At 36.6% G+C, this 25,035-nt stretch overlaps 1 protein-coding gene across 5 annotated transcripts in view; it reads right to left on the reverse strand.

The window, feature by feature from the left end:
• LOC308176583 (uncharacterized protein) overlaps positions 1 to 25,035 on the reverse strand; it is a 288,961-nt gene that overhangs the window by 131,732 nt on the left and 132,194 nt on the right. The window contains exon 4 of one of the 5 annotated variants that reach the window (XR_013938415.1): positions 19,093 to 23,936. The exons of the other annotated variants lie outside the window; for them this stretch is intronic. The gene's annotated coding sequence lies outside the window, so the exon portion shown is untranslated. Of the gene's footprint in view, positions 1 to 19,092; positions 23,937 to 25,035 lie in introns of those variants that run through there. 5 annotated transcript variants of the gene reach the window in all.

The raw sequence follows: 25,035 nt of genomic DNA on the forward strand, positions 1-25,035 counted from the left end.
TGCAAAAGCAAATTCACAAAGAGGAAATAAACAAAATGCAAAAGAAGACCTATTGATACTGCAGAGGAAAAATATGATAATAGAAAATGCCCTGCATATGAGGTCATAAGCAATAATTGTAGCAAGAGAACACATTATGTCAAAGGTTGTAGATGAAAAAAAACAAGTATAAAGGCATTATATCAAGGAAGTAGGCAGTGACTCAGGGGATGAGACTTTGCATGTCCAACATTAATGCAGCACAAAAACAAATAAATGCTTTATAAAGCTCAGGCTAGCATAAGATTCAAGGGCGGGCACAGAACCAGCCAGAAAGCTGAATGCCAATGAGACTGCAGAGCATCAGAGACTCTGCCGGCCTGTAAAGTCTCACTTAGCCTTAAGTAAGGAAAAAAAAAAAAAAAAAAAAAAAAAAAAGATGGCAAAATTGCACCAACCTGTACCAAATTAAAATTGCACAGCTGCACAACCGCAGTGCTACTAGGATAATGTAAATTATAATCAGAATACCAAAAAAAAAAGTACATAGACCAAAGTATGGATCCTAAAAATACATGAGACATGTCTACCAGCTGAAATAAGTGAACTTACAAACCTAGAGAAATAATTAATAAAGTAAACAAATGAGCAAAACACAAATAACCCAGAGCAGGCAATTCTCTATGGTATCCCTACAGAAAAATTACTAAGCTGTATTTGAAAGACTGGGACGTCTTCCAAGGATGTTACACCTGGAAATAAATAGAACAATTCAGACTGTACAACACCTGTCTTGCAGAACACCCATTGCATTAAAACAAACAAAAACCCAAAATACTGGGAGCAATAAAGCAAATGAGGAAAAACAAAACAAAACAAAACAGCCCCATCATTGCTAAATAAATATCAAGGCAGTCATTGAGCATACTAAGCAAGCTGTGAATTTGCAAAGGTCCAAGGAATTTCAACAAAGTATTAAGCCGAACTAATTACCAAATACTCACTTCTGCAGAAACCTGCTTGATTTAACAAAACCTATAATACTTTTAAGATAGCCACTAGCTAGACTCGGAGAATAGCAACCTCTACACGCACCAGCTGAGACACAGCTTCCCTGTGGCAAGTAGGAGGCTATCAATTCTCCTGGCCAGACCTAACAGGGAAACTATCTGATTGCACACAGATGGAGCAGACAGCATTATGCAGGCAGTTACGGGTTCTTAACGCAACTTTGTATGTTTATGAGAAAGTGTCAAGAAAATTAGCAAGGAGCTAAATAAGATTAAGATGAAACTGTAAGAAAACACAGTACATTCTGTAGCTTCAAAAGGGCTATGAATCCTTCCCTAAACAAATAACAAGAACTGATGCTCTAAAGAAATCAGGTCAGACTGAAGACTATTAAGATTCACAAATAATATGCAAAAACTCTTTCCATTTTCTTAGTTGTTTGTCTTCAGGGCATTTTCTGGTCAAAAATTCTGTATAAATACAATTATTGCTCACATTACACAGTACCAACCTATCGAAATACACACTGAAGAAAACGGTAACAAGAAATGGAAAGTCAGAAAAGGAAAGGCTGCTGGTTGTCTTTAATTCAGGTCAGTATTTCACATGGCTCAGTGGATTTGCATGGGAAAACTTCAATCTGCATGCTAAGCATGGAGAATCTTTGTAAAAGAAAATGACGTAATTGTCAGTGCCTTGAGCGCATTCCTCCGTTTTCCCTTGTTGGGGTTTGGCTGCCTGGGCTCGAGGCCAGCTTCAATTGTGCAGCTGTGTGGCTGGGCAAGCTGTTTGGAAAGTCTCACGTAACTCAGGAGCTGCTTTTAAGCTCAGGCTCTCATCCTTGGTCACCGCCTGAGCTACACGGCAGCCATGACCGTGCCTAGCCATGTACCCCACTGATCCAGCCCTGGACCCTGACACACAGGTTGAGTTTCCCACCTGGATCTCGCACCTGGCTCCTCTCTGCGGGCCTGGCCGACAACATGGACTCTTGACTGAAGCAGGTCACTGTCACCGGTCTCCTTGCTTCTTAGGCCCTGCAGGACTGTCCCTGTGCTGGCAAGACGCCTACCCCTGCCTGCCTTGCCATCATGCCCAGCACCCACATCGTTCCATACAGAGCAGAGCTTGCCCTTGCTGCTCACTGGTAAGAACCACCAGGAGAATGCTTTTATGACTAAGATGCTAGCTCTCCCCAAACCTCCAGTTTATGCTACTGAAACCTCAAGAACCAACTTCAGAAACAGGCATGTCCAGAAAGGAATCAGGTCTGTTTGGCTGCCTGCTTATCCTGAACAGAACAGGACTGTGCCATCCTACACATAACAGACAGCGAATTATCAGGAAGCATCATCCAAGTCCATTATATGCCAGGTTCAAGACAGGGCTTGGAAAGAACCCAGGAATGCACTACAGACAAAGATTTACATGTGCTGTGATCCATCATCCTGTTCAAACTGCCAAGCACTGCAAGAGTAGCCCCACCTGCCACTTGACAGCATCAGAATTACTTTGATTATTTGGACACATAAATTGCTTCAAATAAACAGATAGGAAAATCACAATACTGCTTTCACACAGGCAAATACAAAGCCTCTCTCAGCAACACATTGATCTAGAATTTTTTTTTTTTTTTTTTAATCCAGAAGGCTACACAAGCTGGACTAAATTAATAACAATATTTGAGGTCTGGTGGGTAGATGTAATGCTTAAAAAAATGCAAGCCAAGCAGCAAAAACAGTGACTTTTGTAGCACCGAGACCCAGACTGAAACAGGAACGGGGGTTTTACAACAAACCATATACAAAATGCCTCATTCTTATAGACAAATCAGACTTCTGTAAAGTAGATGAACTGACAGATGTGGCTGTAGTGACAGTAATAAGCAAAGCAATACAGCATGTCAGTAGTTTGATGGCAGAACTGGGTTTTGCTGTGAGTTCCTGTTATTTTCCTGGGCATAAAAATTGAGATTCATCTTATTATCAGCACTTCCATAATCAGTCAGACAAAATCAAAGCTGAACCAGCATTACAATTTCAAAACTTCTAGTAAAAGGATGTGCTAAAAGCCTTATCAAAACTTAGGACAAATCATTCTTAAGTGGAGAGTCAGTCCCTTAGAAAGCCCAGTAAATATGCTGATGTTGAGATAGGTACGTGCAACAATGCCTGCGGTGTTACTAGAACTTCTGGTGGTTGGTGGGTAATGCACCAGAGGAGGAAAAGACATGATAACATCAAAATTCAGTCTTGATAACACACTTGATCAAACTGTTCCTTATTTACCCAGTGTTGTGTTGGATTGATAGCACTTTCCCCCAAATCACATATACATTCACTCAATGGCAAAACAGAAAAAGAGAAGGATTGAGTGCTCCTAAGTCCTCTGAGAGAAACGAGGAAAGGCATTTATGTTCAGAAGGTGTTTTCTGTTTGTGAAACGGATATTTCCCCACAGTCTTACAACAGTACTGGTAAGATTTTGATCACCCCCAGACACCATCAGCTTGGTGACTTTAAGGGCTGTATACTGTCCTGTGGTAGCTTACCTCTCCTTATTCAAATATTTTGGATTCCATTAAGAGGTAGAAAATTCCTCCTACAATAACAGAGATGTGCTAAGGTGCCTTACTTGTGAATTCTGCATTTCATTTTAAGGGTGAAGTGTTTAAAAATTAGATATTACACACTGAGTCCTTCATTAGATTTGTTAAGTATATATGCAGACTGCATACATTCGCAATTGTGGAGAGGTAGGAGTAAAGTACCTTAAAATGAAATAATTAAAGGAGGCACTGAAATGCACAGAGATAGAGATAAAGCCAACAGGACTGTGAGAGATAATAGTTATCTGCAGTAATAAACATAAAGTGAGAACAATTCATGACTTGTGATAACATTTAATGTGAGGATATAAATCAGATGAAGAGAGTACAGTTGAAAGATGGAAACACATGCACAGCTAGACAGAAATAAAGAAAATATAAAAAGCCTTTTGTTATCTTCAGCTTGTAATTGAGATAATGCTTGTCTTTAATGATACACCCTTAGAGTGGCTCCTGCACTTAGCTGTAGGCTGTAAGAAAGACACACTAACATCTAAGTTTATGGATATGCCTGATCAGCACAGGTCTATGTTAGCCACTCCTAAGCCTGTTGCTTGCTCAGACACACTCAAGGCACTGAACTTACGTTTTACGCCTGGCATTCTGAAATATTCAGCTGTAAATCTGTATACAAGTTAAGGATTCATGATTTTTAGGCAAATGATAAATTTCTTGATGTTGTCAAAGTCTGATATGTCAAGTAAATTTACCTGAATAAATTCAGACATATTTGCTGAGCATAACCTAGTTTCATGCGTGGTCATCTCTGTGAAACAGGACTCCAAACACAGTGTTATTCTCGGAAGGTCAGCCTTCTCAGATCAGTACTGGATTTGTGGTCTCCATTCACTGTATCTTGGCAACTTCTTTTCAAGGCACTTATTGCAAAAGAGATTCGTATTTCTAGGGCCTTACTACACCTACACTGGTGAGCTAAAAAAGCATAAGAATGAAGCAGAGACCACATGACCAGTTGCGTCAGTCTTTCTTCTTTAAGAATGCCATCGCTGTTACAGGTGGCACCGCTAGAAGGCAGAAGGCAGCAGTTCCTTATCTTCATGGCAGGAATAACATGCACAGAGAAAAAAAAAAAGGGCACAAAGAAAAAAACATTCACAATGAAAAAAGAGAAAGATATTGAAAGAGGTAAAATACCAGAACTTTACATGTTCCCTTAAAGCTTCTGACATTGCTTCACACATTTTCTAAACCTGTAGAAGCATCCTATAGATGTGATCTCTTATAAGAGGAAAAACAGAATGAAAACTTTAGCCTTAGATTAATTATGAATTTCATGGCCGTACTGAAAGGATATTTCAGGTGAGTCTCCATAGCAATCTGCTTTGTAGCTGGTATCATTAAATAATTTCAAATTAATGACTTGGCTAATGGAGCAGGCATTAAATTCACAATTAAAATTGGGGTGGAAGGGACAGCAAATCTGCTGTAGGACAGGAAAGGAATAAAAATGTTAATACCAACCTGGAGAAATGCTCCAGAAATGCCCAGTATAATTGCTGAGGGATGAGAACAAACCTCTGCACACAAGTAGGATTAAGAGTCGTGCAGGGCAGGGAACAGCTAGCTGAGCAGAAGTTCTGCAGAAAACCTAGGGGTGTTTACTGTTTATCATAATCTGAACACAAATCAATAATAACATGCTTATGAAAAGCATGCCATAGGTGCGTGGGGTGAGTACAGGCTGGAAGACACTGTTACTGTTTCAATTTTTTTCAGCAGTACTAACACTTCAGCTAGAGTATTGTATTGGACACTGGATGGCAGTATGGCAAGAACTAAAGCAGAGCAAGGAGAAGAAATAGAAATACAGAGGACTTTTCAGGAAAAGTGAATGAATTGGGGTACTTTAGCCTGAAGAAGGGTGAGGCAGAATATAGTAACAGCCTTCATATGTAAAAGTCAACTGCAAGGAAGAACAAGAGAATGAATTGTAAAGTATACATGTGAAAGATGAAACAAGAAGTACTGGGCTCAAATTGCACCACAATTCAGGCTAGACCTTAGAAAAGCTTTTGTAGAGTAAGGACAGTGAAACAATGATGAAATAAATTGCCAGAGGACAGTATAGTACTTTCAGCTTTGGAGGTATGTAAAACAGGTTAGCCAACCATTTACCAAGAATAACAAAGAAAGGAGTGAAATAAAATTACTTCCTGAGTTCTTCTCAGCCCTCATTTTCTATTTCTTTACACTTCTCAGCTACTTAGTTTCCATGATTCAAAGAACATCGTCCTCTAGTATTCTACTCTTCCAGTTCAGCTTTTATCTACATATTCAAAAATGCTGTGACTTTTCATGACACTGACTAAGCACAAGGAACTTGCCATGAATATATATAGACAGGGAATTTTCATACGAGTAGTGTTTAAACATTAAAAGTCATTCTCAGAAAACCTAATAGCGTCCCCACCACTACTGGTGCTTTTGAGATCAAAAGGCAAATCTTAATTTCTCTTGGCAGTACTTTTTTACTGCCATTTTTACAGCACGGTGTACAATGCAGTATTTTCTTTAAAAAACACACGTACACTTTTCAAAATTCAGGTTGGTGAAGGAGAAGAAACAGGAAAAACATCTTAGTAAGGACACTGCTTTAACAGAACTTAAAGAAATAGAATCACCTGCAAATACAACTTCAACATTCTTTGAAAATCCTTTTTATCTGCCCCAAAGTAAATAATTTAATTGAGAATAGGACACTTTGGGACCCCTCAGCTTTAGAAACCTAAATATTTTTTAAACTCTGATCACATATGATGATAAGAATGCCAATATTCTATAAAGAATTTTAAATTTAATAAGGATTCTTTTCATTCTTATTGGCCTTCAAAAACAAATGTTTTGACTGTTCACAAACAACTACTTAACCATTACTTCAGTTGTGGCAGTTCTTCATTTACTCTCTGTTATAAAAGGAAATACTCTTTTCCATTTAATTTTCATGCGCCTTCCACGTACATTTTTGACAACTCAGTTTTGATTAAGAAGTATTAGAGTAAAAGCCAGTCTCCCCTTCTATTTCAAGAATTTTCTTAAGAGCCCATGGAAGTCAAGGTCTTTTGAAAATTTCTGTCTATATATTTGCTTTCTGGATAACTATCCTGAATTGTGAAAAATTCTGTACAGTTTTATATTCACTGGTAAGATGTTACTAACACTTTTTAATTTAGTGTCTCCAGCAAGCATTTAATTCAAATTTAGCAAGCCAGATACCACTTTTAATTAAATATGAGATGATTGTTAAAAGAGAACTTACTAAGCATTTAGAAGATAAATTTAATAGTCATGTAATTAGCTCAAAATTACATAAGCAAGAAATGCCTAATCCCATTCTTAGTAGCACATGGACTTTGTAAGGAATTTGCAGATTCTTAATTAGCAGTTATCAAAATAGCCTACAGCAAGACAGGTTTCTATTAATTGTTAAAATAGTGATATTTAATGAGCTTGTTAAATGATAATACACTTGGGAAAATCAACTCATTTAGTTTCTAAGTATTCCGTTGTAATTCCTTAATGTCTTTATCAATAGATTATATTGTCAGTTTGTCCAAAGCAACCAGTGGTTTTGCACTGTTGAATTTTTAAGTTTGTAAACCGGCACCATTTTCAGAAGTAGGAGCTTAGTTCCTCTTAAATACTGCGAGTCCATGTTCGCTATTGAAAGTTATGATCACAACAGTTTAAGATTTAACTTCTGGGCAGAGAGGAGAAACCTCGCCAGTTAGTTTTTGTTCACAAACCTGAACTGTTCGCCTTCCGTGAACAAGCTATGGTCATAAAGTAACTCTATTAGAAATTATTTCATTTACTGTGCCTTTCATTTTCCCTTCTACACACCATTACAAAGAAGGTGTTTTGGGGGAAGCTTAGTTATTTTTTAGCATGAAGCATGGCTCTATACTTAGTACTTCAAGAAGACTTTATTCCTCTTTGCTAAGACTGTTTATAGTTTCTTCTACGATAGCATTACCTAGAATAACTTCCTTCCCTTTGCTTATTTTTCAGCAGCATAATGACAAGGTCTAACTCTTAATTTTCTAGCACTGTAGTTGAAATAATCAAGGATGTGCTTATCACCAATGGAAGAAAAATATATTGGTGATAGTATATATAATTACGAGGCCTGATTTCTGAGCCAGTGAATGAGCAGGACTCTGTAAGCCTCCAAGCTAAAACTGTCTGGTAACAGCAAGTAACACAGGATGTTGTTTATAGACAGAAAAAAGATTTGCTAATGCAGGAAACATTAGCAAAGAAACAGTATTTGTACAGCATTAAAGAAAATTAAACAGTTTGTTTAGAGTTTAAAATTGTAGAAGCACCAATCCTACCACAATGCTCTTAGAAGGAGCATTGAAAGAGAATGTTCTTTTCTTTTTCCTTCACTTACTCAAAAAAGAAGGGATCTCTGCATTTGCTCTTCGGTCCACAAATAAAAGGAATCATATCGGTATAAAAGAGATTTAGGAGGGAAACAATTGCCCTACATAGTCTTTTACAGTAGGGATTGGCTTCCAAATATATTTTCTTCAGAGTGTCCTTTAGGACTCTAACTGTGAGAAATTACTTCAGCCCAAATAACTCATAAGAAATGTCTTTTTCTGTTTCCTTTTTTTTTTTTCTTGGTTATTAAAGAGCTGGTAGATTGGAAAGAGGGCACTAACCCATGGCCCCTAGCCACAGGAGGTTAAATTAATTAGAGGATTTAGAACACTTAGTATTATACATTACGCAGCATGCTTCATACATTACGCAGCATGCTTAATTCTGAAGAGCTCTAGCTACAGTTACTATTGTTAACTATAGAGTGATTGGTGCAATATTGTCTTTCTGTTTGTAGGGGAAACAAGATAGTATCTTGTCTTATATCTGATACAGCTGCAAACAAGGAATAAGCTTTTCAGCTGTGAATTGTTTCATGACATCTGACAAAGAAGCAGGTAACTCCAAATTAACAACAGGTTACAAACAATTCCAGTTTGACAGATTCCATCACCAGCAGATGGATACCTTGCAAGTTAAATGAGGAACAGTGAAAAGATTGATAGGTTCTTAAGTTTCCATTGTTCATGCCTGAGTCTGAATTACACCGTGCATTTGGAAAGTATTACTGTTTCATAGCACAACAAAGCTGGCTGTCCTGGCAATGCCCTGTAGATCACAAATGACAATGTCTATTCAGATTGCATATTGATGTGTACACATTACTTTAAATGGCATTTATTATTTCCCAAGTAGCATGGGAGTCAGTGATGTGGTAATTCATTTAATTTGTTTAACCTATTTAATATACTGGAGACACTGTGCAAGTACTTGTCAGTCCATTAGCTGCTACCATTCTAGGGGCTGTTTCATCTATATTTAAGCCCATTACTTCCCTAAAATGTTTGTTAAAATTGACTATCTAATTTATTAAGTAAAAGTAACAATGATGCATTTCCTTATTCATTGTCTGAGATGGATAGAAATTGAGATGTGATCAGTAATCAGTGAATGACAAAGGAAGCAAGTGTTACCATATTCTGCAAATAACCCTGGCAATGAACACACTGAAATGATCCTCTATAAATAATGCAAGAGTAAAAAGCAATACATCATCATTACGGACAGAAAAGTTCTACAGACAACTCTTTATGATCACAAAGAGAGAAATAAGTACATCCAGTACTATCTGTGGTAAATGTATTTATGGCAGTGATAAAATGCATGTTTGTGGGTAGAAAAGAGAAAAAAAAGATAAGGAATGAAATGTGGTTTTAGTTTTCATTTATTTCCTGACATTTGAAGTTTGACATCAAGAACATTATAGGCAGAAGCTTAAATATTTATTTTAACAATATTCCAGAGAATTAATTTCATAGCTTTTTAAGAAGTGTTTTAATGTTTTTAGTATTTTGTGTCAATAGGAGCAAGAATTTTGTGAAATGGCTTCTGAAGTTTTACCACAGAGGGACAACTTCTGACAGAGAAAATTATATCTGAGTGGAAAGTATAGTTGCTGATGGAGAACATTTTACCTGCAGAGAAGCACAGATACTGCCAAAGCAGATTTTATCTGCCTGCTAACAGAAAAGATTTTACCTGGTAGTGAAATGCAACTACTGACAGAGAAGATTCCACTCATCAGCAGTTGAACTTCTGTGGCACATAAAACTTTTTCTGTCAGATGCTGCATATAATTTTTTTTTCTTTATTGTTGGATAAAATCTAAGAAAAAAGTAGCTGCTGATGAAGCTTGTGTGCATTGGTGTGATGGGAAAGACTTCATCAGATCACTACCTACTGGGACATAAAGTTTCACCAGCTGAGAATCTGGCCCAGTTATGTACTACATGCACAAATGAAGCATTGCATCTCAGAGCTGGAGCCAAAACAATAAGAAACTCCAGAGAAGGAACCTTATTATGCAAAATTTAATATCAACAATGTAATGACTTCATTTTTTAGAGCAGTCATGTGGAAAAAGGATGTTTAATTGTTATTGCCACAGGCTGGAGAACCGAGATGACTGGTGCACTAAGAAAGAAACTAAGAGCCCCAAAGCAGCATTAACTTAAATGTATCTGGTTTTGTTTGTTTTTCAGCCTTGGGTTACCTTCCTAAACCAGCCACATAATTTGATTCTTCAAATATTTTTGTTAGGTGATGTTATGAGTGAAGTCCTATTTATGCAGGCATGAAGGCTGTCTGCATCCAGTAATCCACTTGGAAAGCAAATGCTCTCTCTGCCACAGATGAATATGCAGGCAGCTGGCAGAGCAGGAAGTGGCAAAATCTGAAAAAATGTCATGTTAATTTAGCTAGAGATAGTGATCGGTAATAAAGACCTTTGTCTTTCTAAATACATACATTACATTTCCTTTCATAGATACAGGGGTTTCAGGCAGCTTTCTGCTTCCCTGCAACTGGTAAGCAACTGACTCCTGTGCTTTACTTTTAAAAAGAAAATGCACAACTGCAAGGTAACTACAAATCTCTCAGACTGTGAAATATACATATAAAAGAGATTTCCCACTATTCTAGATTTCAAATTCTTTTCACGTAGGCTATTGAAAAAGATGAAAATGGATAAATGTGTAGCCACCAATGGCGTCTGCCTCTCACTTTATAGAGAGCTACCATTTCATTAAGTTTGAAGGTTTTGAAATAATATAATCATAATGAAAGAAAGGAAATAAAATTCTCAGAAAGTTCTCAAAGGAGTATTAAAAGATGAGATTTGAATAAGACTGATCAAATGTTGGAATGGAAGATGCAGATAGGTCATAAGCCTTTGCTTTTTTGATTGCCCATATTGTCTCGAAACTGTTCAGCAGAACAAAGAGTTTTGTGGATGAAAGACTGGTGTGAAGAAACATGAATGTCAACTTGAGTTCTGAAAGACAGTCTGCTAATGAAATATTCTAAAAGTCATTTTCAAGGTGGTGGAAAGTTCTCACTGATGTGCACCAATGCTTCTGATAAAAAGCATCAAATAGTTATGCAAGTATTGGCTTTTAGGTCTGAGAAAATAAAGTAATGCTTGTATGACTCCAAATGTTGCAGAAAGTATTTAGTCTTTTCTACTTTCAGAGGACTAACAATAATCAGGATGCTTGTTTAGATGCTAGTTTAGGCATTCAAAACTATTCTGGTTCAGTTAATTTTCAGTATTATAAAATAGGTTAATACCTAGTGCAAACTGAGTAGACTGCAAATAAAGACAGATCCTAAATGCATTTATAGTTCAGGAGAAAAAAAAAAAGGCAAAAAAAAGCACTATTTGTTTGTGCAATAAGTACAGTAAGTATAATTTGAGACAAAACAGTAAATAATACATTTGCCTGCTCCTAGTAGGATAGACTTTTGAATCTGACACTGTGTGATATTTAATAGCTTCTTCATAATATGAGTTCATAAGAGAGGAAGATCTAAAAGCAGTAAACATATTTCCAACAGTTCTAGGTGAGCACATCTAATTAAATTTTGGAATGTAAAAGCCTCTGAAGTAATGCTGCCAATTTTCATCTTCTGGCATTTTCTTGCGCTCTTGAACTAGCTTCTACAAAATTTGTTTTATCTTTGATTTCTTTTAGGGCCAAATTTTAAAAGCACTGAAGTTCATAAAGAAGAGGCCTTCAGTACTCAACAATTTCACGTTGGAAGCCTTTGTCATTAAACTACTGAAGTAAGACTGTAAGTCTGTAACCTCAGTGTGACGATGAACTGTCAAAGAGACCAAACACGGGTATTATTAAATACCTGAAGGGCGATTTAAGTAAAATTTTTGCTTTTAGAACAAAATACTGAAACAAGAAGCAGTATTGTTACCTAAACCCTGTAAGTGACTTTGAGGAAGTTCCCTGTATTCATCTCAGGGAGAGCCCCCGGTGTCTACAAGGCTAAGGCACCTCTGCACTCAGCAATGCCTGCTTGCTCCCAACTGGGCTTCAGAAACAAGGAGCTCAGAACTTGCTGCAGCGCTGGAGCCTACTGGCAGATTCAGAAGATGCAGACCACAGAACTGTACACTACATTATTAAAATGCAGTGATGACTTTTTGTCACATACAGTCAAAGTGGTTGTTCATATTCAACCCAGTAATTAAACTCTCTCCAAGAAGTAGAGAGTTTCTTTCTGAGGGGCTGAAATCTTACATTTGCTACCGTCCAGAAAACCCTAATGATCAAGCTAAAGGCTTGGGAGGGTCAGGGGAGGGTCATCCTTACCCCATCTTGTTTAAGCCATTTCACAGCACAGGAAAGAAGTCAAGTTTAAATAGGTCATGAAGGAGGCACATGAAATATGATTCTTAACAGGTGAAGGTAAACAAGATGGCAAGATTTCTAACTCCACTGTTATCCTAAGCATATCTCACTGGTTAACTCTGAATAGCTGCCTAGTCATTACCTTTTTTTTATCTTGAATCCCATTTCAAGGCATGTAGCTCTTGCTGTGCAGTGTATAGGGACCTGGTCACCTATGAAAGAGCTCAAAGTACCACACTGGCAGTTTCATTTTAGATATGCCAATCTTAAAATTTCACTTTAAGACTTAAATCCAGAGCCATTTCTATTTTGCTAATATCATAAATGTATTTTGAGAATGTCATCAATATATAATGCATCTCCTTGTTGGAGTTACAGCATCAGCTTTTACTCGTAGGGTCACTATTTTCCATTGGATTATGGTAGGGCATAGGTTCTTTGTTCCAAAACAATTCAGTCAGGTTTCAAAAAGATAATACGTTATTGTACGCTAATGGAATAAAAAGTCTGTACTTGCTTTTAACATGTATCCCTCTGGAAACAGGAAATGACTGGTTGTTATTGGCTGCTCTCCCTTATGATTTAAAAGAAGAACTGTAGGAAGGCTTTGCTGAACGGCCTTTGATTTTCTGTCAATGCAGTTTTGCCAGATTTTTAACCTAGGTCCCATAAGTGAAGGTAAAACATTAATCTGCTCAGTCAGTCAGTCCCTGGATAAACCTCAGAAACTGAAAAAAAATGTTTACAACAAAGATACCATAACCCTTTGAATACTTTAAAGAATGATAACAAAGCAAGTAATTCTCTGTTTAAAACTAGTTAAGATGCAACACTGTTGTTCTGAATCTAGATGAACAAATGAAAGCCAAAGATAAGTTGCAGTTTACAGTTTGAAGTTATTTAGCCTTTTCTTTTTCTTAAAATCAACCTTAAATGAAATGTTTAACTCTATTTAAATCTGTGACACTATCCATCACAATTTTATAGTTGGACACATAATAATGTATAATCTCAGCCTGCTGTCTACTTGTAAAAATGGGAATAGACTTCAAGAAATAAGCAATTTCCCAACAGAAAATTGGAAATTCTGCCAACCAATTCCAGGTGACCTGCCATCAATCAGTGTTAAATTCTCCCCAGCTATTGCTGAAGGGTATTGCCATTACTGACGGGCTTCACCTGGTGACTAATGGTATATAACAAATACATTCAAGAACTATAGAAATCCTAAGAATTTGTAATTGTCAGTTAACTTCCAGCAAAGACCTTCTCAGGCAATTTAGAAAGAGAGATTACTATTACTATTACCATGAAACTACTCATGTTTATTATAATGTTGCTTTAAAAACAAACAAACAAACAACAACAAAAACAAACAGAATGACTCGATGCCATGAAACTAAATTAAATCAGATTGCAAAACACTTCTTTGTCGCAGAACACTGTAGCGTAGATCTACTTTGCAATATGCACTGAATATGTACTAATGTGACAATTACTCTAAACCTGGATTAAAATTCAAGTTTCTAGAAAAACTGTGATTAATAATTATGATTAACGTCTGAAGTGTCTTGTTCCAGGGTAACAGTTTCCTTCATTTGCCTGAGTACATATTTAAAATTAAACATCCACTGCTTTTGTTAGCCAGGTAAAGTCAACTTATCTATGAATTACTTTACAGGTGAGAAACGTACTACAGACAAGAAATCTTGACTGTGTTCAACCAGTACCAGAGAAATACACAGAAATGATGATGGATTTGTTACATGGAATTTCCAAGACACTGAAATAGGGTTTTCACAATGTTCAAAACCAAAATTGTTGAGATTTAAAGCCCTTTGTGAAGTACAGAAACCTGAAGTTCCACTGAACTTTCAGAATAAAAAAATAAATAACATGCAGTGGAAAGTATTGCTGGGACCATCCTGGAATCCAATCAGATCAGAAGTCTCTCATCCCCATAAGAGCCCTTTCAAAGTCACTAATCTGGAGTTCAAAGACCCACACGACTGTGGTTCTCAATGAGGCTGTACACACAGATCCAATGGAATAATTCTGCTTGCCTGATTTCTATGGGGCAACTCACAGAGTAAAGAAAAGCATGTACATAAATATTAAAAGGACATAAATTTCTACACCCACAACAGAATGGGTAATTAATAATATGTTAGAGAAATAAGAGGTAACAGTACCAGAAAATGTCTGGTTTTTTCTAACTAAACCAGCTTCTTGCTGTAGTTCGCTAGGAAAATAAGTCTGGGTTTCTCAGACAGGTACATTTCAATTCATGGTGAAAAGCTCTATTACAGTTGTAACATAGGACACTGGGCCTCTCCCCAAAATAAAGTAAATCATCAACAATAAATAATATAATTCAAATATTTATATGCATTCAGTATCTGCTTTGTACAAAAAGGTAGAAGATGAAGGCAGAAAAGTGAGGTGAACAAAAAAAACCAGAATCTTTAATTCAATAATAATGTTCAAAATATGAACCTTTCTGATGCCCTTTCCATAAGGCCCACAAAATGTAGACAGAAGCAGTCCCTACAGGACAGGGAGACCTGTTTTTTCTCTGTATGTGTGTATCTGAGGAGATTTCATCGCATATGGTACTGACGGCTTAGGGGTTCTGCTTTGGTTCATAACTCATTCTATGTTGCCTTCTTACCCCTTGACCAGACAACAGTGACAATAGCTGAACACTTGCCTTCCCAGAATTACCGATAAGAATAGAAATCTTCCCCTCAAGCAGAGGAAGATCCTTTTACTTTCAAAAGATATCACCTGACTTATTTAGGCAGGGCTTGCTTACTGTTAAGCACATTCAATGCAGCAAAGTAAATTTTTATAAAAGCTGCCAGTTTCTCAACAAATATGTCTTGGTATGACAGACACAAAAGGTATGATGCACCTTTTTTTCTCTAACAAATGTGCATTAGATTCAGACAGTTCAGTGCCAGTCTTGGTTCCAGTGAGGGAAATACTAAGAGTGGGTATTGGTTATGAATACAGGACTGAAGAAATGTTAAGGTCTTCATTCCTCAAAGTCAGCATTTCATAAAATCCTGTGTATAATCAGATCATCTTTGCAGTGTTTAGCTTTCTCACTGCATCCCTATGTCAGAGGTGTTACTTAGAGCCATTTTACAGATGAATTTTAAAACGGAGAGGCACTAAGTGGAAAAAGAATTAGTATCAAAGAGTGGGATTCAGTCCCTTTGACATGCTGAGAAATGATACATACGTCCCATTCTCTCCATAGCTTACTGTGCTCTCTCTGAGCACTTAACATCCTTTGTAAAAGAAATCGGCTTAGATTTTCAAAGTAGAGACTTAAAATATCCTTAAATACTTAATGACAGATTGAAAGATTAAGGAATAAAAGTAGAAATATATTGAACAAAATAGCATCTAAGATACTAATTTAATTATCAAGTCTCCTTTAAGAGTTCAGTAACTGATGTGTAGTAGCATGGACTTAATTTCTCCCTTCAAGTTCAGAACAGAGAGGAAGCAGATGACACGATCTTCTATTATTTTTCAGATATGTATCAGTGAACACAGCATTGCTGTATTTCATAGAACAATGATTCTTCAAGTTTGGTATCTTGTCTCAAGACATGTTTTCTGAGAGTATAGTCACTAATGGAACCCATTGAAAGACTTCAAACTGAACATATATTAGATTAAAAATCAGATTGTCCTTTGAAATCACATTTTCTAGAATAATTGCTCTTTTCAATTTTTTTTTGAAGACAATTTAAAATTATTTTAACTTGCTGAGTTAGACCCCAGCCTATTAGATACTAGCTGAATGCTTCCCAGTGCTTAGAGAAGCATCCTTTAATATTTTCACTCTGTTCAGTAACTGCCCATAACATACACTGGTATTCACTGAGTCACTGATGCTTCCAAATGACTTTTTGTAAAACTTGGGCTCTGGTAATCTAGATTGCTTTAAAGTAGATTAAATGCAAGCATTTCTCTGTACTTTTTTTTTTTTTTAAAGTATGAACACATTTTAAAACATTGAAATTTTCAAAACTCTTGAATTCTGACCACAGAAGTTCCACAAGGAAAGGATGAACCCTCAGTCAGTATAACCTGGGTAAATTCCACTGATTACACAGGAAGAGAGAGTGTAAACCAGCCAATTTTTAAATAGTTTTAAAAAGAGCTGTAAGTAACATATCTGTATGTAATAAATTATATGCAGGAGATAACCCTAAAAAAGGCCTTTCTTCTTACAAATAGTTGTACTAAATTCATGGGAACAGCTCAGAAAAATGCATTCCACTGAGCAGGAATAAAAATAGGCCTGTACATGCTGACTTCTGAAAGAAGGAAAAATAAGTAGATACTTTCATAACACAGAGCATTTCTACTGTAATAAAAAGAGTTGCCCTAGAAATCCAAAGACATAGCATTGCTTGCGATGAATACTAATTAGAACTGCTCAAGCCTGGAAGTACGTGTCCACTTTCAGCTTTATGAACCTCTTACGAAGCCTGTCAGGCTTCTCAGGCCTGTCCCATATTGTTCACACATTGTGTACTAGCACCGCCATCTGTGACGCTTCACAGCCATGACACGCAGGAAGGAGAGAATGAGCATTACAGTTCACAAAGAAATACGTGCTATGGATTGTTTACAAAAATAAGCACATATAAAAAACTATGGGAAGTAAGTCTCCTTGCTCTTACAGTCACAGAAGGAAAGCTTTCTATCTGTCACATCTCATAGTAAATTGTTATGGAAATTATAGGAATATTTTAGCATTATATCATTATGCAGAATTATGCCATTTCTGTAACATCACAGAAGTTTCCTAACAACCTAAGGATACAATAAAGAGTTCAACTGAAATATTTTCCCAGAGTATGACACTAGGGAAATCTAGATTTCCTGGAGGGGTAAATTCTGACACCTGTACTGATGCTACAAGAAAACATACTTCATGAGTTATCTCACTGACTTAATAGACTTATTCATTGAAGAATTTCTAATAATGGTTTGGGACCTATAAGCAAGCCTCCACTTTAATATACGAAAGCTGTTTTCCAAATCCTTCCACAGCTAACAACTTCCTCATCAGAGAACAACACTGAAAAAAACTTGCAGCATTGGCAAGTTTGAAATAAGTGATTTTGTTGTCTTAAATACAAATACTGATGTATTTATGCACTGGGCAAGGAAGATATTCCTGTTCCTTGAAGAACACAGAAGAGCAAGACCACTAAAGTAGTTTTGATAAATGCTGTCACTCTCTAAGGAAATTTGTGAATTAGAATGCTATTAAATGGAACTACTTCATACCTTGTTTGAGTTTTCATTTCTCTGACAATGGAAACTGCTCTTGGGAAGATGCTAGGTGCTGGTCCCATGAGTATGTTAAGTGGCTCAACTATGTCCTTGTGAGTAGATTGAGGCAATGAAAGCCAGAGACCTTGCACTCTGGGCCTACTACTTCACTGGTAGTAAGCTTCTTCCATTAAAGCTGTAAGCTTTACTGCTGTAAGCAGTAAGCTTCTGCCATTAAAACAAACAAGCAAACAGCTCTATCATTCTTCATTACACATAGGAAATTCTGTGATTTGGTAACATTTCAAATATCACAAAATGCTTGAAAGTGCATATTCTAATCACAATTACATTTGGGGGGAACTTTGTGTTTTGGACATATCAGTAAATTTGGTCTAAATTTCTTCTCACATCCCTGCTATCAGTGTCACAGCAGTTTACTTTCAAACCGCTAAATCCAGACATGATTATATGAAGTTGTCTCATTTTCCCAACAGACTTCTCCTAATAAGAGGACAGCAGCAGCTAGTGGGCTGGGCATGTGGCACCTTCAGGATTCTGAACAGGTAACTGCAGTTGCAAGCAGGTGCAAAGAGTGGGACAGCACCTGTTTTGGACTGAATCTAGTAACATCCTTTACCAGGGACAACCCAATTTGGAAAGAATTATAAAAAAAGGACACATAGCCCTGATGCTAGAAGAGATATGGAAGAGAGTCAAGACAGCATGCAGTGAACAGCACTATTCTGATATTTAAATATCAGAGGTTTTAGGAGTTATTCATTCAAAAAATGAACAGAATAAGAGGTTAGAGAATTGAGAGGTGTTCTCTAACCCATAACAGCATGGCTTGCTTCATAATGGCCTCCACTGCAGTCTTTCATTAAGCCACTTTCTATTCTCCCCAAGTAGGAGCTGTAGAGTATTTTATAAAGTTGCATCTTTTAAAGTCCAGAAAATAATCAGTGAAGCAAGATGCATCTCCTTTAGAAAGAGGAATTAAACTCACCCCATGCTCCATGAAACCATCAAGCTCACGGCTGAGCAACACATTGTAGAGTTGAATATAATGAGGCTGCTGTATAATGTCACATTACAAAAAACTGCAACACTGAAAAAAACAAAGCCTACTGCATTCTGATAACACAGCTCCCTTTTCCCCCTATGAAAAAAGGTTCAGAAGAAAACTAGGAAATGGATTCAGGCATAGCAATCTCTTACAGTTCATGTTAATTAGCCAGTTTTTCAGTCAAAATATATGCAGTGAAAGACGCAACTGAGATTCTTTAGAGATTATCAGAAGTGAATTGTACATGCTGTTATAAACTGGTCTTTTTCACTGCAAATTATCACAACTCTAGAGAGCTAAATCATGGATATTTGATTGCTAAAATACTATTTTTAGAAGTGACCACTAATTAACTTTTCATTTGCAATTTCATTAGTTGAGTGCAACTCTTTAGCCTTGAAAGCTCAGTAAGAGAAATTCAACTTAACTTAAAGGTTAACATCAGATATGGATGTTGAGTCTGATTACTTATTTCTAATCCTCAATTTTGGGCATCCTTGATTATCACAAATTTGAACAGACTTAAAATTGTGAGGATGAACCAGGCCTTAGATGTTCTCCTGACCCTATATCGTCAGAAACACTTGGAGCCTTACCTTAAGAAAAATCATAAAAGGAGGCAATAAAAATCATTTGGTAAGCTAGTAGACTGCAATAAAAATGGAGAAGCAAAAGTAAATAATAGAACTCCTCTAGATGTCTAGATGTCTAGATATTACCCTGCTGGCAAGAGCCATTTTCCTGTGCAGAAATCACTTCCTCATCTGCAATTTATGTTTAGCAATATTTCTTCTCCTTTACTTGAAAATTGAAATTTTATTGTTTTAATATTTATATCCTTTCTTTTCAGGGATAAAAAAAAAAAAAAAAAAAAAAAGGAACAGCTAGAATATACCCATGCAGCACTGAAGAGGAAAGCTGGTTATCCCAAACCTGTATATCTGCTGTGCTTTCCTAGGACGATGGCACAGATACTGTCTTCCTACACTTAGGCTTCCTGGTACACCTAGAACATAGGTTGTTATTGATCTATATCCCATTTTATATCAGTTAAGAAGATACAGTCTGTTCGGGGTCTTAATAGGCACCAGGCTGTGGACTGTGAAAGGCAAGTGTTGATATGAATTTTTTAAGGGAGTTCTCATAATAAAGCACTACTAGTGACACAGATCTTCTAATCAGGCATTTAGTAATTTTGCTTTGCAGCTTGGAAAATGTCTTTCATTTAAATTCACCTCCTAGGAGCTGTGTGTCAGGCAATTATTCTCTACCAGAAGATTTCAAAGTCCAAGCAAATTAAATGGGCTCTGTTCTTAAAGTAATACTGCCCTCAAAGCATCATTACTGTTAAGAAATAGGAAATCTAAAGGCACAGAGGCATCTGTTGTGTTCTATGAATAGAGGTGCAATTCCTATTAATGTTATTGGCAATCAGGTGTGCATATTTACAGATCTAATTCTCTGGATGAATAGCACAGCTGAATACTCACAATTCTGAAAGAACACCACTGAAAAGGAGAGCCGAGTTCAGTCTTCAAAACACCAAGACTTCTGAATTCAACTCAAAATATGATGGGGCCTATAGTGATATTGGTAGGTTCTCAATCTGCCCACAGATCAGCTAGGTAGAAATGAGTTTTGCTAGGAGTAGACTCATGATGAAGAACAATAGCCTTGCAAGACATGATATCAGTGAGCCTTAGTACTGGATAAATGTTTTTGTGAAATACAGTAAACCTCCGTGTATTGGTACATTTAAGTCTTAGACTGCTTCCTCACTGAAATAGAAAGTAAATGGTTGATTTTCAAAAAAGCATACCAATATTTAAAGTCAGTTGGAACCACTGCCCAAAATACAGGCCATCTGGAAGCCTACAGAGGGGTATGTATATAAGTTTGGGGAATTATGGGGTGGCAATCTACTTCTGCAAAGAACCGCAGCCCACAGAGCAGCAAGCCTAAAAAAGAGGTGAAGACAAGTTTTTGACAAGTCAGGTACATTTTCAAAGTGTTGCACAAGAGATGAGGCACAGAAGTCCTTTAAAACAGAACAGATTCTACAGACAGATTTTCTGAAATCCTTGAATTGGAAATTGTCCTCCAAAGTACCTTCTTTAGTAATATCTTTCTACTTAAAGTGTCTAAAGAAGACAATGTCCAGGTTTACTTGAGAGACTATAGAATTCCTAGGCCAGTTACTGGTAAAACAGATCTCCGGCAACTGAAAGCTGGCAACAGAAATCCAGCTTCTAATCCTGTGCAATGTTACTAAAACACTCCTTAAAAATGACATTTCCTCTAATCCCATAAAGATCCACTGCCATAGTCAGACATGCTTTAAACACTGTACACTGGGTTACTGTCATCCTTTCTTGGATAGGTTCACAAAAGCAATATGCTTGCTGCATTTCCTGCTGAGAACACACAAGTTGTTGGTTGTTACACTTCAGTAAATCTCTTCCATTTATTTCTTTGTTATTTCTATGCCCATTCTGTATATATATTCAATAATGGCATAATCTAGATTGTATGATACTGCAGTCACTGTTATTATGAAAACCTATGATTGGTTAGACAGAGTGTAACAGTTTGGGCTGAATAATTTTTTTCTTCACTGATTGTTTTCTGGAGAGCATAATTTTTCTATTTTAACAATTGGTTGCATTCTCAACAAAAAGTGTACAAATAATTGGGAATAGTCCGTTTACCAGTATTATCTGACCATCCGGTCATAATCTTTGGATTACCTGTTTCCAGCTTAACTAGCTAGTTCAGCTCCACTCACTAGCACTGTTTATACTTTAATGTCATTATACTGAAAAAAGATAAAAAAACAGACAAACATGAAGGTACCTAAACACTACTTCCATGGGACACTTAAGATAACATTTGCAAAAGCACCTCAATGATCAGTAATTTAGAAAATATAATCTGAGAAAAGGCTGCAAGAGGGATTAAGTCTAGAGAAAAAGGGCATGAAGGACGGCAATACAGTTACTGCCTTCAAAAACATGAAGAAACATATCACAAGGAACACCCTATTCTCCACATCCACTAAGAATAGTACAATAAAAAATGCCCTTAAATTACATCAAAATAAATAACTAGAACTAAGGAAAATACCATTCTAACAAAAAGGGCTGGTAAAGTACTAGAATGAATCAGATGGCCGTAAGTGCAGGCTTCAGCATCGCAAATTTAAGAATACATTGGGTCTATCATTAAGAGTTGTTAAACAGAGTTGATCCTACCTCGGGATGGGGGAATGCATCTGATGACCGCTTCAGCCTCCTTCTATACCTATTTTCTATGATGTTGCTGTTTCCCACTATACCCACAAGTACCGAAGTTCCCAAGCTCCAGATTTCCAAAGATATGGAGGCATGTGTAGGGCAGAATAATGTAAGGGAGGTCAACTGGCACTAAGGAAACTCTTTGTACTTACTGGCACTTATCACCTTTCAAAACCATCTAGAAGAATCTAGATCACTTTTAAAAGCAGACTCCGCAGTAGCAGTAGGCTAAGTAGTATTGAAAACTGTATTCCAAGTAGCTGTTCCACGTGTACACAAAAAAGCGTCTAACGATAGTACTTGGTACTGTCATAGCACTAGGTACTGTCCTAACTACAGGAGAGGTCAAACTGAGCTGAATAGAACTGTTCATATTCTTTAAGTTAACAGCAATAGGAACACTTCATTAAATGGGCAGCTTACTGCCAGAATTTTATCCAGAATGAAAGCAATTCTAGCCTTGAATACCTGTACTGTGTTTTTCTGTCTTCCCTGCTTTCAAAAAAAAAAAAAAGTCAGCAAAAGATACCATACTGCTTAATATAAGCAAATAGATTCAAATAACCTGCCCAAATATTTTCTGAAAGTACCTTCTTTGTGCAGCATGCCAGAATAAGCTCCTGAGCATATCTTTTCTAAAGGATATTATACCTTATGAATTTATGTTAACTACTGTTAGAGACTAGCATGAAAATTCTGCAGGGCGGGTTATCTGCCTATCATACTCTCACAGCAGCTACTGTCAGAGACTAGGTACTGGATTAGCTAGATTTTGGGTCAGATGGAAGTTTTTATGCTCCTGAATAATCCTACAGTAGTTTTGCATCATGGAGATCCTAACATGCCCTCACAATATGCTGTGTAGTTCACCTATTTCAAGTCAGTAAAATATCAAGTACTCAGTTACTGCTTCCAATTATATCTCTTCTTAAAACCAACTCTTTCCACTCATTTTCCATTCTTCTTGGTCTTTCTTTCATTACTTTATTTACAAACAGAAAATAAACCATTCATTGTTATTGAATGAAACACCTATATGCACAGTGACATTGCAGCAGTATCTGTAACTGATTTAGAGATACTTAATATATTTCACTGTGTGCAATGCTGAGCAGCCTTGACATTTAGATATTAGTGTAATGCAAATAAATTGTAATATATAATTATGATTAAAATTGAAACACCAGACAGTGCATTATACAAATGTAAAACGAAAAGGTGGTTTAGGTAGGAAGCAAGGACACAGGAAAATCCGTCAGAAGTCAAAGATAGGTGTACTTAAAGCCATAAAATTACCTTGTGTCAAAACTAATTGAGGGAAGCAGCTTGTCGCTAATGCAATTGTGCTTTAATAATCGAGATGGCATCTACATAAGCCTGTGAGAAAGGCAACTTTAAAAGACAAATGAAAACTTTCGAAGACATCAGGTTTATTCTCTCAGCTATTTGTGTTGTGCATCAAGCTGAAATAATTGGACATTTCATTTCAAAACATTCAGTTTCTGCTTGAGTGGGTAGGAGGACCTCCTACAGTTCAGGGTAACCCACAGTCTGTTCTGGGGACCTTCAAAATTCACCAGGTGGTCCCCTGAGAAACATCCCATGCCATCTGATCTCCTAGCTCTGTTCTACTCCAAATTTATACAGTTTGACAAGGTTGTCAATGTGAAAGCCATTTAGATGTTGTCTTGTTTTGCATTTCCTACTCTAAAATGTTCCAGAAATTAATCCACTATCTATGAAGAGAGAATTGGACTCAGAATTGGTCAGGACTTCATTTTGACTTTTATTATGGGCTTATCAAGTAAAAAGGATTGGAATGAAGAAGAATAAAATATTTTCTTTCTCCACCCTCCACCTAGTCTGAATGACAGTCCTTCTGAGGTCAGTATTGCTTAAGCCTGTAAAATGAAAGTGCTACGACTCACAATCAAATAACCTTCAGGCACCTTATTAAATTTCATTCAATTCCATACAAAATCTTAAGGGACCATTGCTATCTTCCAATTTAGACAAAGATTAAATAAAAGCTGATCAAAGATTTATAGAATTCTAAAGTGATACTAAACACAATATGCTATGCCTGGAAAGCTTTCTGTGTTACAATGCAGTTAGAAGTGGCCTGCTTTAATGGTTTTATTTAAGTACCGCTTTTCACTGGAGGAAAAAAATTAGCAGTTTACAACCACCTCACATCATTAGAATTTTATAATTCATAGTCTAAATCAAGTTTACACTGACACTAGGATTCATATTGTTGGCCAGATAGAATAAAAAAAACATTAATGTCAACAAAAGAAACAACATTACTTTTCTTATTTTTCTAATTCAGAAAAAAAGCCAAAGTTTCACTTGCGGTGGGTTTCCAGACTAGCAATTTTCAGCCCATCTACTATCAAAGAAACGTACAGGTAAGCTAAGAAGGTCTCCTAAGTGCAGGTTAAGTAGCTATAGTAGTTACTAGACTGCCTATTTTCACCAGTATAATATACTTGGGTTCTATTCATCCCTGGTAATAAACTATAAGCAATCAGTACTGTACTGTATTAAAAACATTAACAGGACATAAGTGGAAGATAACGAAGCAATGAGAACAGTAAGGATCATTAGCATGATGAACTTGCTTCATTTTTTTTTTCTTGCTGCTGAAGGAAAGGAACTCCTAGGGAGACTAAGAAGCAGAAGAGACTGTCTTACGCATTTAAAGAGAAAGCTCTTAAAACTTTGTTTTCAAGGCAAGCAGATTCATTACAAGCTGTGCTTTATAAAGGGTTGCAGTTTTCATTTACAACAGAAAGAAAGATACTATACATCTAAAAGAAAGATTTCAGCCTAAGGCTTAGGAAGAAATTTATGACTCTAAACATAAATTCAGAATTCTTTGCGGCAGGATCTCCTGAGAGTCAATATACAATTATAGCAGACATACTGATTTCTGAAAAGGTTTTGATGATATATAACACAGAGAATATTTTTGCAGTTTTATATATATGGTCTACT

The sequence above is a fragment of the Anser brachyrhynchus genome (assembly GCF_964034855.1).
Source record: "Anser brachyrhynchus genome assembly, chromosome: 12".
Taxonomy (NCBI): domain Eukaryota; kingdom Metazoa; phylum Chordata; class Aves; order Anseriformes; family Anatidae; genus Anser; species Anser brachyrhynchus.